Source organism: Colletes latitarsis, unplaced genomic scaffold (assembly GCF_051014445.1).
Source record: "Colletes latitarsis isolate SP2378_abdomen unplaced genomic scaffold, iyColLati1 scaffold0018, whole genome shotgun sequence".
Taxonomy (NCBI): Eukaryota; Metazoa; Arthropoda; class Insecta; order Hymenoptera; family Colletidae; genus Colletes; species Colletes latitarsis.
This window is the reverse complement of record NW_027488369.1, coordinates 1416682-1423389: the sequence shown is the minus strand read 5'-3', so window position 1 is coordinate 1423389 and position 6708 is coordinate 1416682.

Sequence of the window (6708 nt, the reverse complement as noted above, 5' to 3'; positions counted from 1 at the left end):
TTCGGACACTTGACATACTCGTTGATCAGATCCTGGGTTTTTTTCTGGTTTGGATCACGTAGTAATGTGGTACCACACTGAAACAGTCGATTAAACCAGGTTTCGATCAATATTTTTGAGGATAACGCATGTTAGGTCTAGGTTAGGCATGGCATTTTCACTCATCAGACTCATACTTTCGCATTCTTCACATACTTGTTGAACGGATCCTGGGTTTTTTCTGGTTTGGATCACGTAGTTATGTGGGTCCACACTGAAACAATCAATTAAACCTGGTCTTGATAAATATTTTAGAGGATAACGCATGTTAGGTCTGGGATAGGTCTGGGATTTGCCCTCACCAGACTCATACTTTCGCACACTTCACATACTCGTTGAACAGATCCTGGGTTATTTTCTGGTTTGGATCACATAGTAATGTGGTACCACACTGAAACAGTCGATAAAACCAGGTTTCGATCACTATGTTTGAGGACAACGCATGTTAGGTCTAGGTTGGGCCTGGGATTTTCACTCATCAGACTCATACTTTCGCACACTTCACATACTCGTTGAACAGATCCTGGGTTATTTTCTGGTTTGGATCACATAGTAATGTGGTACCACACTGAAGCAGTCGATTAAACCTGGTTTCGATCAATATTTTAGAGAATAATTCATGTTAGGTCTAGGTTAGGTCTGGGATTTGCTCTCATCAGGCTCATTCTTTCGTATATTTCTCATACATGTTGAACAGATCCTGGGTTTTTTCTGGTTTGGATCACGTAGTAATGTGGGACCACACTGAAACAATCAATTAAACCTGGTTTCCATCAATATTTTAGAGGATAACGCAAGTTAGGTCTAGGGTAGTCCTGGGATTTGCCCTCATCAGGGTCATACTTTCGCAGTTTTAACATACATGTTGACCTGATCGACGGTTTTTTCTGCTTTGGATCACGTAGTAAAGTGGCACCACACTGAAACATTCAATTAAACCTGGTCTTGATAAATATTTTAGAGGATAACGCATGTTAGGTTTGGGTTAGGTCTAGGATTTGCCCTCATCAGGCTCATACTTTCGCATATTTCTCATACTTCATGGCTAGATCCTGGGCTGTTTCTGGATTGTATCACGTAGTACTGTGGTACCACGCTGAAACAGTCAATTAAACCTGGTTTCGATCAATATTTTAGAGGATAACGCAAGTTAGGTCTGGCATAGGTCTGGGATTCGCCCTCATCAGGCTCATACTTTCGCGTTTTTCACATACTTGTTGAACAGATCCTCGGTTTTTTCTGGTTTGTATCACGTAGTAGTGTGGTACCACACTGAAACTGTCCATTAAACCTGGTTTGGATCAATATTTTAGAGGATAACGCATGTTAGGGCTAGGTTAGCCCTGGGATTTGCACTCATCAGACTCATACTTTCGCATTCTTCTCATACTTGTTGAACTGATCCTGGGTTTTTTCTGGTTTGGATCACGTAGTAATGTGGTACCACACTGAAACAGTCGATTAAACCTGGTTTCGATCAATATTTTAGAGGATAACGCAAGTTAAGTCTGGGATTGGTCTGGGATTTGACCTCATCAGACTCATACTTTCGCATTCTTCTCATACTTGTTGAACTGATCCTGGGTTTTTTCTGGTTTGGATCACGTAGTAATGTGGTACCACACTGAAACAGTCGATTAAACCTGGTTTCGATCAATATTTTAGAGGATAACGCAAGTTAAGTCTGGGATTGGTCTGGGATTTGACCTCATCAGACTCATACTTTCGCACACTTCACATACTTGTTGAACGGATCCTGGGTTTTTTCTGGTTTGGACCCCGTAGTAGTGTGGTTCCACACTGAAACAGTCCATTAAACCTGGTTTCGCTCAATATTTTAGAGGATAACGCATGTTAGGTCTAGGTCAGGCCTGGGATTTTCACTCATCAGACTCATACTTTCGCATTCTTCACATACTTGTTGAACGGATGCTGGGTTTTTTCTGGTATGGATCACGTAGTAATGTGGGTCCGCACTGAAACAATCAATTAAACCTTGTCTTGATAAATATTTTAGAGGATAACGCATGTTAGGCTTGGGTTAGGTCTAGGATTTGCCCTCAGCAGGCTCATACTTTCGCATATCTCTCATACTTCATGGCTAGATCCTGGGCTGTTTCTGGATTGTATCACGTAGTAATGTGGTACCATGCTGAAACAGTCAATTAAACCTGGTTTCGATCAATATTTTAGAGGATAACGCAAGTTAGGTCTGGCATAGGTCTGGGATTCGCCCTCATCAGGCTCATACTTTCGTGTTTCTCACATACTTGTTGAACAGATCCTGGGTTTTTTCTGGTTTGTATCACGTAGTAGTGTGGTACCACACTAAAACAGTCTATTAAACCTGGTTTGAATGGATATTTTAGAGGACAACGCATGTAAGGTCTAGGTTAGCCCTGGGATTTGCCCTCATCAGGCTCATACTTTCGCGTTTTTCACATTCTTGTTGAACAGATCCTGGGTTTTTTCTGGTTTGGATCCCGTAGTAGTGTGGTACCACAATAAAACAGTCAATTAAACCTGGTTTCGATCAATATTTTAGAGGATATCGCAAGTTAGGTCTGGGATAGGTCTGGGATTTGCCCTCATCAGACTCATACTTTCGCTTTCTTCACATACTCGTTGAACAGATCCTGGGTTTTTTCTGGTTTGGATCACGTAGTAATGTGGGACCACACTGAAACAATCAATTAAACCTGGTCTTGATAAATATTTTAGAGGACAACGTATGTTAGGTCTGGGTTAGGCCTAGGATTTGCCCTCATCAGGCTCATACTTTCGCATATTTCTCATACTTCATGGCTAGATCCTGGGCTATTTCTGGATTGGATCACGTAGTAATGTGGTACCTCACTGAAACAGTCAATTAGACCTGGTTTCGCTCAATATTTTAGAAGATAACGCATGTTAGGCCTAGGTTAGGCCTGGGATTTGCCTTATCAGGGTCATACTTTCGCATATCTCTCATACTTGATGGCTAGATCCTGGGCTTCTTCTGGATTGCATCACGTAGTAATGAAGTACAACACTGAAACAGTCAATTAAACCTGGTTTCCATCAATATTTTAGAGGCCAACGCAAGTTAGGTCTAGGTTAGGCCTGGGATTTGCCCTCATCAGACTCATACTTTCGCACACTTCACATACTCGTTGGACAGATCCTGGGTTTTTTTCTGGTTTGGATCACGTAGTAATGTGGTAACACACTGAAACAGTCGATTAAACCTGGTTTCGATCAATATTATTGAGGATAACGCATGTTAGGTCTAGGTCAGGTCTAGGATTTGCCCTCATCAGGCTCATACTTTCTCATATTTCTCATACTTCATGGCTGGATCCTGGGCTATTTCTGGATTGGATAACGTAGTAATATGGTACCACACTGAAACAGTCAATTAAACCTGGTTTCGATTAATATTTTAGAGAATAATTCATGTTAGGTCTGGGTTAGGTCTGGGATTTGCTCTCATCAGGCTCATTCTTTCGCATATTTTTCATACTTGATGCCTAGATCCTGGGCTTTTTCTGGATTGCATCACGTAGTAATGAAGTACAACACTGAAGCAGTCAATTAAACCTGGTTTCCATCAATATTTTAGAGGACAACGCAAGTTAGGTCTAGGTTAGGCCTGGGATTTGCCCTCATCAGGATCATACTTTTGCAGTTTTAACATACATGTTCACCTGATCGAGGGTTTTTTCTGCTTTGGATCACGTAGTAAAGTGGAACCACACTGAAACAGTCCATTAAACCTGGTTTGCATCAATATTTTAGAGGATAACGCATGTTAGGTCTAGGTTAGCCCCGAGATTTTCACTCATCAGACTCATACTTTCGCATTCTTCACATACTTGTTGAACGGTTCCTGGGTTTTTTCTGGTTTGGATCACGTAGTAATGTGGGACCACACTGAAACAGTCAATTAAACCTGGTCTTGATAAATATTTTAGAGGACAACGCAAGTTAGGTCTAGGTTAGGCCTGGGATTTGCCCTCATCAGGGTCATACTTTCGTACACTTCACATACTCGTTGAACAGATCCTGGGTTACTTTCTGGTTTGGATCACATAGTAATGTGGTACCACACTGAAACAGTCGAATAAACCAGGTTTCGATCAATATTTTTGAGGATAACGCATGTTAGGTCTAGGTTAGGCCTGGGATTCTCACTCATCAGACTCATACTTTCGCATTCTTCACATACTTGTAGAACGGATCCTGGGTTTTTTCTGGTTTGGATCACGTAGTAATGTGGGACCACACTGAAACAGTCAATTAAACCTGGTCTTGATAAATATTTTAGAGGATAACGCATGTTAGGGCTAGGTTAGCCCTGGGATTTGCACTCATCAGACTCATACTTTCGCATTCTTCTCATACTTGTTGAACTGATCCTGGGTTTTTTCTGGTTTGTATCACGTAGTAGTGTGGTACCACACTGAAACAGTCTATTAAACCTGGTTTGGATGAATATTTTAGAGGATAACGCATGTAAGGTCTAGGTTAACCCTGGGATTTCCACTCATCAGACTCATACTTTCGCATTCTTCTCATACTTGTTGAACTGATCTTGGGTTTTTTCTGGTTTGGATCACGTAGTAATGTGGTACCACACTGAAACAGACGATTAAACCTGGTTTCGATCAATATCTTAGAGGATAACGCAAGTTAAGTCTGGGATTGGTCTGGGATTTGACCTCATCAGACTCATACTTTCGCACACTTCACATACTCGTTGAACAGATCCTGGGTTATTCTCTGGTTTGGATCACATAGTAATGTGGTACCACACTGAAACAGTCGATTAAACCAGGTTTCGATCAATATTTTAGAGGATAACGCATGTTAGGTCTAGGTTAGGCCTGGGATTTTCACTCATCAGACTCATACTTTCGCATTCTTCACATACTTGTTGAACGGATCCTAGGTTTTTTCTGGTTTGGATCACGTAGTAATGTGGGACCACACTGAAACAGTCAATTAAACCTGGTTTCGATCAATATTTTAGAGAATAATTCATGTTAGGTCTAGGTTAGGTCTGGGATTTGCTCTCATCAGGCTCATTCTTTCGTATATTTCTCATACATGTTGAACAGATCCTGGGTTTTTTCTGGTTTGGATCACGTAGTAATGTGGGACCACACTGAAACAATCAATTAAACCTGGTTTCCATCAATATTTTAGAGGACAACGCAAGTTAGGTCTGGGATAGGTCTGGGATTTGCCCTCATCAGGCTCATACTTTCGCGTTTTTCACATACTTGTTGAACAGATCCTGGGTTTTTTCTGGTTTGGATCCCGTAGTAGTGTGGTACCACAATAAAACAGTCAATTAAACCTGGTTTCGATCAATATTTTAGAGGATATCGCAAGTTAGGTCTGGGATAGTTCTGGGATTTGCCCTCATCAGACTCATACTTTCGGACACTTGACATACTCGTTGATCAGATCCTGGGTTTTTTTCTGGTTTGGATCACGTAGTAATGTGGTACCAGACTGAAACATTCAATGAAACCAGGTCTGGATAAATATTTTAGAGGATAACGCAAGTTAGGTCTGGGATAGGTCTGGGATTAGCCCTCATCAGACTCATACTTTCGCTTTCTTCACATACTCGTTGAACAGATCCTGTGTTATTTTCTGGTTTGGATCACATAGTAATGTGGTACCACACTGGAACAGTCGATTAAACCAGGTTTCGATCAATATTTTTGAGGATAACGCATGTTAGGTCTAGGTTAGGTCTGGGATTTTCACTCATCAGACTCATACTTTCGCATTCTTCACATACTTGTTGAACGGATCCTGGGTTTTTTCTGGTTTGGATCACGTAGTAATGTGGGACCACACTGAAACAATCAATTAAACCTGGTCTTGATAAATATTTTAGAGGACACCGTATGTTAGGTCTGGATTAGGTCTAGGATTTGCCCTCATCAGGCTCATACTTTCGCATATTTCTCATACTTCATGGCTAGATCCTGGGCTATTTCTGGATTGGATCACGTAGTAATGTGGTACTACACTGAAACAGTCAATTAAACCTGGTTTCGCTCAATATTTTAGAAGATAACGCATGTTAGGCCTAGGTTAGGCCTGGGATTTGCCTTATCAGGGTCATACTTTCGCATATTTCTCATACTTGATGGCTAGATCCTGGGCTTTTTCTGGATTGCATCACGTAGTAATGAAGTACAACACTGAAACAGTGAATTAAACCTGGTTTCCATCAATATTTTAGAGGACAACGCAAGTTAGGTCTAGGTTAGGCCTGGGATTTGCCCTCATCAGACTCATACTTTCGCACACTTCACATACTCGTTGGACAGATCCTGGGTTTTTTTCTGGTTTGGATCACGTAGTAATGTGGTAACACACTGAAACAGTCGATTAAACCTGGTTTCGATCAATATTATTGAGGATAACGCATGTTAGGTCTAGATCAGGTCTAGGATTTGCCCTCATCAGGCTCATACTTTCTCATATTTCTCATACTTCATGGCTGGATCCTGGGCTATTTCTGGATTGGATAACGTAGTAATGTGGTACCACACTGAAACAGTCAATTAAACCTGGTTTCGATTAATATTTTAGAGAATAATTCATGTTAGGTCTGGGTTAGGTCTGGGATTTGCTCTCATCAGGCTCATTCTTTCGCATATTTTT